Below are 13011 nucleotides of genomic sequence, written 5' to 3' on the forward strand. Positions count from 1 at the left end.
GAATCACTTCAGTCCTCCCATGTTCTCAGGAGGCGGATCTCTCTCTCTTTGATACCTTGAAGGCTTTCAGGTTTGTGAGGCTGGAAGTGGTGGGAAAATGTTTGAGGTACATTTGGCTTCATTCCTGTTTCCCGGACATCAAAAGCAAAGTCAAGATCCAAGTCCAGGAACTTAACTCCCAAGTCCCACACTCTTTCCACAAAACCACAACGAACTGATTTTGCCCTTTCCTATGCCTTAGCTGGTGTCTCAGATGGTAAAGAATCCACCTGCAACGAAGGAGACCTGGATTTAATCCCTGGGTCGGGAAGATCCCCTGGAGAAGGGAATGGCTACTCACTCCAATGTTCTTGCCTGGAGAACTCCATGGACAGAGAAGCCTGGTGGGCTATAGTCCACGGGGTCGCAAAGAGTCAGACACAACTGAGAGAGTAACACTTTCACTTTCATGCTGTAGTTGACATCGGAGATATCAAATAGTTCCAATGTTTAATTCGGCTCATGCAGTTTTGAGAACTTACTATGTATTCTTGCTCAGTGCTGTGGTAAAAATGAAGGGATGATGTTGTTAATCAGAGGAGGACCAAATATAACTCCAGAATTTCTCTTGAATTTGTCCTCTTCTGCAGCCCTTGCCCCTGCCTGTACTCAGCCTCCACCTTAAGAATCATCTGTTCTCTGTCTCCAGCGTCTTCAGTCTCACTACTATCACCATCATTTGTATCCACTTGAAAGCTTGTCATTGCCTTCATTGAAAACCTTGATGACGCCCTAATCACATTAGCAGGGTTCTTCAACCCTGGTTATACAGTAGAATTACCAGGGCAGTAAATGTCCAGGCCCTGTCCCAGATATTCTGACTTTAATTGGTCTGGAGTAGGGCCATCATTCTTTTGGTTTTAATCTCCACTTGACATTAAAGTCCAGCCAAGACTGAAAGTTTTTACCTTACCAAATAAAGCCAGATCTCCTAAGCATTAAATCTGAAGCTCTTCACAACTTGGAAGTCACTGATATTTCTTGTCTTATCTCTTCTGTTGTACACTTGTTATTATAATCATATCTTAAAATACCTGTCATCCCTGTTAGACTGAGTTTCTCAAGGCCAAAATCCCTATCATTCATCTCTATATCCCTAATATTCATCATAATGCATTCTTCATAAAGCTTAATGAATCTTGGTGGATGGGTAGGTGGACAGATGAATAAATTCTGAATCAACCTAATCCATGCTGAATTATCAGTACTAAGAATGAAGTTTATCAATGTGCCTCTACTGTTTGCTCCAGAAAATTCTTGCCAAGGAAAATAAGAGAGTAAAGGGGGGCTTCCCTGGTGATCCAGTGGCTAAGAATCCACCTGCCACTGTAGGGCACACTCTGGAGCCTGTGAGGCACAACTACTGAGCCCATGGGCTGCAAATTCTGAAGCCTACGCACTTACAGTCCATGCTCCATGGCAAGAGAAGCCACTGCAACAAGAAGCCCACACACCACAACTAGAGAGAGCCCGCAGCAATGAAGATCCAGTGCAGCCAAAGATAAAATTAAAATAAAATCTTTCTTAAAACAAAATATAAAAGCGTGTAAACATTTTTGATTCACCAGTCCTAAACATTGAACTTTGCTTGATTGCAATCAGATTCCCTTATGGAAATTCCATCTACTTTCAATCAGATTTTCAACTGCCTCTGATCTCTCCCTTCTTAGATCCTAGACATCATCAAAGGGGTGTTTGCCATACTTCAGTACGTAATAAACTCATCTTTGTTTGAGCGGTAGGTTATTCTAGTGATCTTTTGGGGATCAAGTATCAATATCTAAGTTCTTTTCTTATCTTACAGTGTGGCTTTGTGTTAATCTGTCACATTATCAAATGTCTCTAGATATAATATGAGTCCAATAATACTTATCACTTATCTCCCTCACAAAATCGTTGGAAAGTGGAATGTGCTATAATTTTCTTTGGCACTTTCTATCCAAGGATCTCAAAGCATTTTATTTCTGCCCAATGCAAATATACTTCATGATTAATAGCATTGCTTCTGAAAGTCACAGACAAAAGGATTTCATAGCTCCAAGAACTGTGCTGTCAAACTCAGCATTCTCTAAATGCAATGACTTTATCATACCATTTCATAAGAGCAAGACAACAGGAAAGGTTAAGACCTTAAACTTGCTGCTAGTTTTCTAATTAAGAACTAAAGAATGCCTCCCAACTGATGATTTCTTTACTTGACTCATTCGAAAATCACACATGAATGGATTCATAATTACTCTTAAATTACAAGCATTAGTTTATTAATGTCACCAAACTGAGGAGCAGTACAACTGTCCATGATATGTCAATTTTTAAAAAAACTGTGAAGCAAACTGTTAACTGTGTTAATTATATTGAACTTTTCACATTTTGGATTCTAAATGGTACTAATGCTTTTATAGGCTTGGAATAGTCTGTCTCTACACTTCACAGGGATGAAAAAAACTACCCTAACAAAAGGGTAGATAGAAAACAAAACAGTTAACACCTTTTAAGAATCATAAACTGAGTTTCATTAGACTCCATCCCATAAAATCTGATTATAGAAAGATCAGTATTAGAATTTCTGTGTAACAAAGTGTTGGTTTTTAGAAGTTTTCCTTTCTCAGTTCTGGTGGGAATGGAACAAAGTAAAGATTTAGAAAGTTAGTGAGCTGATTCTTAGAAAAAGACTCTACAGAATTTCTAAGTTTATCATTACCTATTAAGGTGTGTGTGATTCAAAAGATGCAATTTGACATTGAAATAAAAATACTGGATTTACTGGACAACATAGGAAAAAATAAGAGAAATGTGAGAGTTTTTTTATGAACTTGAAACAATTGCTTTATCCTTGCCAAGATTTAGTAAAACTGGATTTGTCGGGCTTCCCTGGTGGCTCAGTGGTAAGGAATCTGCCTGTCAGTACAGGAGACACAGGTTTGATCCCTGATCCAGGAGGATCTCACAGGCCACAAGCAACTAAGCCCATGAGCCACAGCTATCAAGTCTGTGCTCTCGAGCCTGGGAGCTGCAGCTACTGAGCCCACACACCACAGCTACTGAAGCCCCGAGCCCACACTCTGCAACAAGAGAAGACACCACAGTGAGACAGCCCTGCTCTCTCCAACTAGAGAAAAGCCTGTGTGGCAACGATGACCCAGCACAGCCAAAAAAATAAATAAATATTTAAAAACAAAACTGGATTTGTAATCACTGTAGAGGGTCCTGTGGAGAATCTGTAGTGTGTAGGACCTTTCTAATTTGTACAGATTGGCAAAACATTCATGATGAATTACAAAATTTTGTGAATTTAAGAAAGAAATAATATAACTACTAAGACTCCAAAGCAATAAATGAAGACAAGTGTCTTCATTGTAGATAGAACAATGCCCTTCAACGGTGACCAGACGTATCCTAGCAACAAAATAAGCTCTTCACTAACAAAGAACAGATAATAGTTAAAGCAAATAACTGCTCATACCTAGCTTTGTATTCTATTTTTGGTTCTCATACTCACTTGTAACCCTGGTACATCACTAATCTACCTTCCTGTGTCCAGGTCTGCTTCCATAAAATTAAAGATTTGGGGGCTATTTAGCAAAAAAATTCAAGGAGACAGACTAGGTTAATATTAATTTAACTCAAATTTGAAGTCAATAAAAAAGGCAGGTAGACATCAAAGAAAGCTCAAACCTCCCCTTACTCACTGATACCAGATTTCACAAAATATGCTTGTTCTTTTGATAGTTCCAGAGACCAACCTTTAAACTCTTAGTTTAAAATATTGTCAAAGCCTAGCCACATGGAGCAATAGCGATTTTTTTTCTGTCTCTCTGTTAATTCTTCTTTATCCCTATTCCATTCTTCAGCAAGGGTTGATTTCTAGAGCAAATTAGGGGCAAGAGAAAAGAATCTAGGATCTTATCTGTCTCCCTCCCAGCTCCTCTCCCCTCAGCATCTGTCCCTTCCGGGTACCACCTCTTTATAGAAAGGGATGAGGTGGGGACTTTCCTAGTGGTCCAATGGCTAAGACTCCGGGCTCTCAATGCATGGGGCCTGGGTCCAATCCCTGGTCAGGGAACTAAATCCCACATGCTGCCACTAAGAGTTTGCATGCCGCAATGAAGATTGAAGATCTTGCATACCACAACTAAGACCTGGCACAGCTAAATAAATCAATAAAAAGAAGGGACAAGGTAAGTTAAACCCTGGAAAATTGCCACCACCAGTGCCTTTGGCCCTACCCACTCACCTAGAAAGCCAGTTAAATCCCTACATTTGGAATCTTCTCCTGGACATGACACAAAAATATACTATGAGAAAGCATGCAGTGAATTTTTCTTCTCTTAGAGAATGATACTAATTCTTTAAAAAATAATAATAATGTAGCTTTGTTCTCCTCTAGGATATTTATTTTTCACTGCTAAAGACTCCAAGCCCAAACACTGCAGTGAGTCCACAAGAACTCAGCTATTAAAAGCTACATTCACATCTTACCCAAGGTGACCCCTCAGAAGCCATTCTCAGCATTCCTTTCAGCAAATGAAAATGCATCTTAGAGAGAAGCAAAGCACTCATTTACAAATTAGTTCTCTTGCAGTTAATATATTGTTGGTAGGATTTAATGCTCTCATTATCTTTCATTATTTACAGCCAATGTATTAATATCCCATGAAATGTTTCCTTTGAAATGATTTTAATCTTCTTATTTAGCTTGTTCTAAACTCAACCGCTTTGTAGTAATGAACCTGCTTCCCCTAATGAACTGTTCAAGGGGAGCCCACACTACCCTGCCAGGAAGTTATTACTATTGTGAAGTGTTCTAATGGCCCTGCTGGGGAACTGGGGTGCCTGTAGACTTGGTATTCACAATTCCATCAATTCTTCCATAATCATGAGCTTAGATTCTGGGTAGCAATATTTTCTAATGAGTACCTTAAAACCTGCACTGATGACTGTCTACATGTCCCAAACATGATCCCTTCAGTTGTGCCTAGGAATGCACTTATTAAATGCATTCATTCAACACTAGGAATGCATTTATTAAATCAAATAGCTCTTATTGATAAACTCTCAAGACACTGTCACTGTGAAGGGCACTAGAGATTAAAGGATATAGAAGTCACAGCAGTCTCAAAATCATACAAGCAAGCAGAGGAAAGCTGTTTCTAAAAACATAAGATATGAAAGATAGAATTAATACTTCTGTGCACACAAAAAAATCATAGAACATTAGATTAATTGCCAAATAAGTTGACTAAGTTCAGAACAGTAAGAGATCACTGCGGGCTAGAATGAGCTGGGGAGGCTTCACTAATTCTGTGGAAGGGTGGGTTGAATGGTTGCAGATGGAGAAGGTGATTCTTAGTTATTATAAGTCACTTGCTGACTGAGTACCTATTGTGTGAACACCAATCAACTCAGGGCATTACCTCCACTAACTCATTTATACTGCAGAACTTACAATAAATAATTCTTACAGCTTGAATTTTTCAGGAGGCCATTGACGCATAATCACACAGCTACTCTGTGGCAGTGTCATAGTTTGGACACACAGTAGCTCCAATCAGCACTTCCACTCTGATTAAGGTAACCCCACTCAGCACCAGGAGGAGGAAACTGAGTAAGAAAGAGCTTGGAGACAGTCTAAGTAGGTGGTTCTGACTGCAGGAACCGGCCCAGAGGGCGCCAAAGGCATGCAGTCTTCTAAGCAGATGCCGTTCACCTCAGTTAATTCGCCCAGGTAACTTTGCATTCATTCCTGTCCTTTCAGCTTCTGAAAACAGCTTACACAGTTTCAAGCCACTTGCTCTACAGGGCAAAGCCTCGGAATACCACAACTGAGAGGACTCAGAGAGGTGGTCTAAGGCAAGCCCCTTCCAGACCTGAGTTCCTTCTCCCCCCAACCAAACTCCTTTCCTCCCCTGCATTCAAGTTTACATCACTGACTGTGATACAAGACTCTGCCCTCTGACTGTGTGATCTCAAACCCAAGATGTAACCTTTCTGTCCCTAAATCTCCCCACAGGAGATCTCTGTATTTGCTGCCCAGACAATTTATGCAACGCTAAACACTTCATCAGATGTTTGATGCCCCAGGCTCCAAAGTGTTCCTGGTTCCTGGGTTCTCTGCACCCAGCTGGGAAAACTAAACAGAGTAGTTCCCCAAACACTTTGCCTATAAGACCCCTTATCTAATATTTTAAAATGCCAAGAGTCTTTTCCCAGTACGGCTGGTGTTGGTTTTGTACCAGTTAATTGAGAAAATAATGACCGAAGCTCCTGCCGATACAGGCACTTTTTAGAGTGAATTTGCATTTCGCTGTTTGAAACAGCATTTCTACACAGTTGAAAAAACAAAATTACCAATCTGTGGGAGCCACTGTATTTATTCACACAGCGGACAGTGCCGTTCTTCTAATAAATATAGCCTCACATTGATGTGAAGGTCTTTCCAAAGATATTCGGCCCTCAGATTGCAAACCACCAACCACAGCTAGTTAACCAGTTAGGTAATTATTATCCTCAGAAAGCTAATTTTTCCTACAGTTTCCTCATTTTATGGCGCAGGATGTTAAATGCTAAAGCAACCACATGGGGAGTCTGGTTTGTTTGATGTAGGCACCATAAATTACAAAGATAGAGACCCTTACTCACCTTTCCAGCCCAGTGATATTCTGATAAAGAACCGGGAAAGCCATTGCTTAAAGGGCAGAACTCTTGTTTGTTTGCTAGTTTTCCCCTCTGAACAGCCTCATTAAGCACAAGAAGCCGAACAGCAGAGGTTTTTTTGTTTTGTTTTGTTTTGTTTTTTTTAAAAAAAGGAAGCAAAACTGCCTTCCCAAATCCAAGAGTTCACATAAGACTGCATACAAATTGCAGGGCTCTCTCTTCATTCAGCCTAGCAGCTATTATTCCTACTTCTATGTGACTTGCATGGCAAACACGGGAACAGGAGGCTGAGACAAAGAGCCAGGACAGATAATAAAATCGCTGTGTGCGTTTGCTTCCACAATCTACCAGGCTAGTCTCTCCCTCACAGATTTTCTCCACATGCTGCTGTCCATTATACAGGTACTTTTAGAAAATGAGAGACAGAGAAAAAAAAAAAAAAAAGCCATCAGTTGTCATAGAAACAATAGCAATTTCTGCCACCTCTGTGTGAGCAGATAGAAAGATTGCTGCTGCTTGGCCAGTTTCCAGGGACCCAGGTTGAGAATCACTGGCCAACTTAAAAGAGAGCCTCTGAATTTCTCCCACGCCAGCAAACTGATGTTCTTCAAGTGGGCTGTCACATCCTTGCCTGAAATTGAAGGTTAATTAAAATACAGCCCTGGATGTGTGAACATTTTAAGAAAGACACATTCCTCAACCCCAAACTCCCCTGTGTGAGGTCTAACAAGGCAATTGTAACCTTCTGCACTGGGGTCACGCTGCGGTGTTCACCCCGCATTCTGATGGGATCTGTTCTCATCAGAGAAAGATGTAAGAGACTCTAATTAAGCTGGTAATTAAAGTTAGCTTTGGGAGATGAAATGTCCCCAGGGTGAGGCTGAGATGCCAGGATTCGTGCTGAGAGCATGCATGGCCAGGTGGCCGCGGCTTTCCCCAGTTTATGGCCTCTTTAAGACACCTGCAGAACGGCTTCCCTTGTAAATCAGCAGGCCAGCAAGAAAAGTCACCCACCCGCTTTCCTCAGGACGTTCCAAATGGCCAGCAGGCACAGGAAGTGTCCAACCCAGAGGTGTGAAACAGTGACCTTAGATATAGAGCTCATGTAAAAATGCAGGTGCTGTGGGCTGATGCAGAAAAACACACTCCTGTTAGCAGAATTTATGGAAGTCTCTCCCTCTCGCTCTTCATGCTGTTTCTACTTGTGAGTTCTACTGAAGCACTGCAGACCATCAGGAAGACAGCAGAGCTCAGTGGTGAAATAAGCTGGGCAGAGGGTCAGTGACAGACAGGAGGCCAAATCGAAGTGAAGTTTAGAAGAAACCAGCGTGGGAGGGAGAGGCATCAGGAGTCACCCAGAGGGAAAGCAGGAGGGAGGAGGGGACGCAGCAACGAAGACAAGGAGGTGGTCAACGGTTTCCGCCCGCTGGGAAGGTGCAGACTCCCGGAGCTGGCTAGACAGTCCATTTGAGGTTTGATTTTGAGACATGGCCCAAATTCACCCAGTCGTTTTACACGTGCTCATGCTCCAAAAAGAATAAACTACATACCAGATGAGTTGGATTAGGCTTAGCTGTGTGAGACAGAAAATCAAAAAGAGCCCTGGCAAAAGCCAGAGGTTGGCAGACCAGAGCTGCGAAGTCGTTTTATGGCAGTCAGAGACCCACTTTCCTTGTAACTTTCCATTCCGCCTCTAGGCTGAGGACCTCGGTCTCATGGCCCATAAACGGCTGTTAGAGCTGCAGCCATCACAAGCGCATCCCAAACAGCAGGAAAGATGCAGGGCACACTCTTCCCCTTCTACAAAGGCTTTCCAGAATTATCACCCAACACTTTCACATAAAACTCGTAGGCCAGAACCTACTCACGTGGTCACACCTAGTTGCAAGGTCCATATACAGAAAGTGTGTTTGGATTCATTGCTACACTGAATAAATTATTAAGTAAAAGGGGAACAGATACTTTAGGTAGCTAGAAGTCTCCACCTGCTAGGGTATTTCCTTTTGGACTCTTTAGAGTCATCTCTTTAGAGCGTGTCAGTCATGGTCACAAAAAGGAAAGCTGTTCCTCTTCACCACTCACCATGTGTCCCAAATCAATCAATTCTCCAACTCTGCAGACATCAACTGGATGTCTCACAATTTAATTGAGAGTCAGGGTAGACCTCACAAGTTAAGGGCTCAGTTCCATAAGACTGTACCGGCCCCCACGCCTACCACCACTTCAGACACCAATTGCAAGTCCAGGCCTCCCATACTTCTGACCAACAGGCTGTAAACTAGGGGTCCCCATAAACCCCTCTTTGGATTCAGTAACTTGCCAGAACAGCTCCCAGAACTCAGAGAAACATTTTACTTACTATTACCAGTTTACTATGGGCTTCCCTGGTGGCTCAGATGGTAAAGAATCTGCCTGCAATGCAGGAGACCTGAATTCAATCCCTGGGTCAAGAAGACCCCCTATAGGAGGGGCAATGTACTCCAGTAACCTTGCCTAGAGAATTCCATGGACAGAGGAGCCTGGTGGGCTACAGTCTATGGGAGTCACAAAAGGGTCAGAAAAGACTGAGCTACTAACACATAACACACATACACCAGTTTATTATAAAGATATAATGATCAATGCAAAGAAATAGAGGAAAACAATAGAATGGGAAGAACTAGAGACTTCTTCATGAAAATTAGAGATACCAAGGGAACATTTGTGCAAAGATGAGCACAATAAAGGACAGAAATGGTATGGACCTAACAGAAGCAGAAGAGATTAAGAAGAGGTAACAAGAATACACAGAACTATACAAAAAAGATCTTCATGACCCAGATAACCACAATGGTGTGATCAAACTCACCTAGAGTCAGACATCCTGGAATGCGAAGTCAAGTGGGCCTTAGGAAGCACCATTACAAACAAAGCTAGTGGTAACAATGGAATTCCAGTTGAGCTATTTCAAGTGCTACAAGACAATGCTATGAAAGTGCTGCACTCAATATGCCAGCAAATTTGGAAAACTCCACAGTGGCCACAGGACTGGAAAAGGTCAGTTCTCATTCCAATCCCAAAGAAAGGCAATGCCAAAGGATGTTCAAACTACTGCACAATTGCACTCATCTCACACACTAGCAAAGTAATGCTCAAAATTCTCCAAGCCAGGCTTCAACAGTACGTGAACCATGAACTTTCAGATGTTCAAGCTGGATTTAGAAAAGGCAGAGGAAGCAGAGATCAAATTGCCAACATCCGCTGGATCATCGAAAAAGTAAGAGAGTTCCAAAAAAAATCTACCTCTACTTAATTGACTATGCCAAAGCCTTTGACTGTGTGGACCACAACAAACTGTGGAAAATTCTTCAAGAGATGGGAATACCAGACCACCTGACTTGCCTCCTAAAAAGTCTGTATGCAGGTCAAGAAGCAATAGTTAGAACTGAACATGGAACAACAGACTGGTTGCAAATCAGGAAAGGAGTATGTCAAGGCTATATATTGTCACCCTGCTTATTTAACTTATATGCAGAGTACATCATGCGAAATGCCAGGCTGGATGAAGCACAAGCTGGAATCAAGATTGCCGGGAGAAATATCAATAACCTCAGATATGCAGATGGCACCACCCTTATGGCAGAAAGCAAAGAAGAACTAAAGAGCCTCTTGATGAAAGTGAAAGAGAAGAGTGAAAAAGTTGGCTTAAAACTCAACATTCAGAAGACTAAGATCATGGCATCTGGTCCCATCACTTCAATGCAAATAGATGGGGAAACAATGGAAACAGTGACAGGCTATTTTTGGGGGCTCTAAAATCACTGCGGATGGGTACCGAAGCCATGAAATTAAAACACATTGTTCCTTGGAAGAAAAGCTTTGACCAACCTAGACAGCATATTAAAAAGCAGAGACATCACTTTGCCAACAAAAGTCCATATAGTCAAAGCCATGGTCTATCCAGTAGTCATGTACAGATGTGAGAGTTGGACCATAAAGAAGGCTAAGCATCAAAGAATTGATGCTTACAAACTGTGGAGCTGGAAAAGACTCGAGAGTCCCTTGAACAGTAAGGAGATCAATCCAGTCAGTCCTATAGGAAATCAACCCTGAATATTCATTGGAAGGACTGATGCTGAAGCTGAAACTCCAGTACTCTGGCCACCTGATGGCAAGAACCAACTCACTGGAAAAGACCCTGCTGCTGGGAAAGATTGGGGGCAGGAGGAGAAAGGGGCAATGGAGGATGAGACGGTTGGATGGCATCATTGATTGAATGGACTTGAGTTTGAGCAAACTCTGGGAGGTAGTGAAAGACAGGGAAGCTTGGCTTGCTACAGTCCATGAGATCATGAAGAGTCGGACACAACTGAGCAAATGAACAACCACAAGGACAGAGAGGTGTGCTGAGAGCTGCACAGCACAAGCCATCCGTGTCTTGAGCAAGCAGCATAAAATTTCCAGAAGGCGGTTTAAGCCCTAAGCCATTATTGAGAAGGAAGAGCCCCCACCTTTGCCCAGAAAGGGAACTGCCATGTGATAAGAACCAAGATGCAAAAGGAAGTTGATACAATAGAAAGAGAACAGGCTTTGGGCTGTCCGTTCACTCATCTAAACTTTCCTGAGCCCCCACCATATGTCAGGCACTCCCCAGGGGATGCAGCACTAAGCACTGGTTCATTGGCAGGAGGTGAAAAGAAAAGATCTTAATCTCCAGTTTCTAGAAACGAAAATCAAACAGGGGTAAAGAGATCAGGTTCTCTGTAATTCACGAAATGATGGGGCAGCTTCAGATTTCAGTTCATTCAGAGGGATGTTAAAGGAAAGAAACTTATTCGTGGCACTTCTTAGAGAAATTTAAGGCACACTTTATTTGCGGGTTGAGGGACCACTGCAATGGGGTTCCACAGTGGGAGAGAAATACTGACTTAACTCCAAATACAACAAGAAAAAGTGGAAATTTATGGTGGAGAATCAGGGTGGGGTCAGTGGATAGAAAATTGCTAAGAGGAAACATCAGAAGTAAAGGAAGATTCTGTTAAACCGACCCCCCAGGATTCTTGCTGAAAGCAGCCAGGGTGATCAGAACCCAGGGTGATGGTGAAAGATGAGGAACTTAATTAGACTCTGAGGCTGATCAGATATTAAGGGTGGGGGGCTCTTGTTAAACTGGCTTAGGATTCTGGTTAAAATTGGACAATGCAGAGACAAACAGGGAAGTCCAAAAGTCAAGGCCTAGTTGGAAAAGAGCTCAAAGGAGCCTGAGCAGAGTTTGGTCAAGGAGAGAATCTTTGTCAAGGACTGGAAAAAAACTCAATTATATCATAATGACAAATCAAGAACAGCTGTGGAATACACATACGTCTTCTATATTTTCTTTCTTATTCTTCTAAAATGAAGGTAATAACCATGCAGTTTATACCATCATTCAAGTGTATATTCACTGCAAACCGAAGCCCAACCTGGCCGGAGGGAGCAAAACATCATATGAGTTCACTGCCTGAAATCTGTCATCACAGAGCCATGCCTTAAAAGATTTTGCCCTTCCTTTTCCCATCTTTCCTCCTCTCATAGGGAGCAGTAGGGCATTTTCCATTTGAATTTGTTGCTGAGAATAGATTTTGAGTACCTCAAGGAAAACTGAGAAGTGGTACCCATGTAGTATTCTTAAAGTTAGAATATTTGTCTCCCTTACATCTATAGGCATTTTTTTTTCCTAGCACCAATCCCTACATGATCATCTTCCTTGCTGCCATACAAGTAGGAGATGCCTTGAAGAGATGCTTTGAACATTTAAAAACTAATGAAGCAAAGACATGGGAGAACCTTAGATGCATATTACAAAGTGAAAGAAGCCAGTCTGAAAAGGTTACACGCTGTATGATTCCAACTATATGACATTCTGGAAAAGGTGGAGCTATGGACATTAAAAAAATTAGTGGTTACCAAGGATGGGGCAGGAGGGAGATGAATAGGCAGAACAGAGAGGATTTTAGAGCAGTGAAACTATTCTGTAGGCTACTATAATGTCAGATTACATGTCATTACACATTTGTCAGGACTCATAGAATGTACAACACTAAAAGTGAACTCTAAGATAAACTACAGGGAGTGATGTTAATAATCAGAGGCTATGGCGTGGGGGTGGAGGTAAGGGGGAAATTTCTGTATCTTCCTCTCAATTTTGTTGTAAATCTAAAACTTCTTCTTAAAAACTGTCTTATAAAAAGACGAATGAAGCCTCATTATTCTGAATTGTATACTATTTTGGAAAATGCAGACTTTTGTGTTGGGGTGAGATTTACAGGACCGGGTTGCAGAAAAGTTTCTAAACCACTT

This window comes from Muntiacus reevesi, chromosome 1, assembly GCF_963930625.1.
Source record: "Muntiacus reevesi chromosome 1, mMunRee1.1, whole genome shotgun sequence".
In the NCBI taxonomy this organism is placed as follows: Eukaryota; Metazoa; Chordata; class Mammalia; order Artiodactyla; family Cervidae; genus Muntiacus; species Muntiacus reevesi.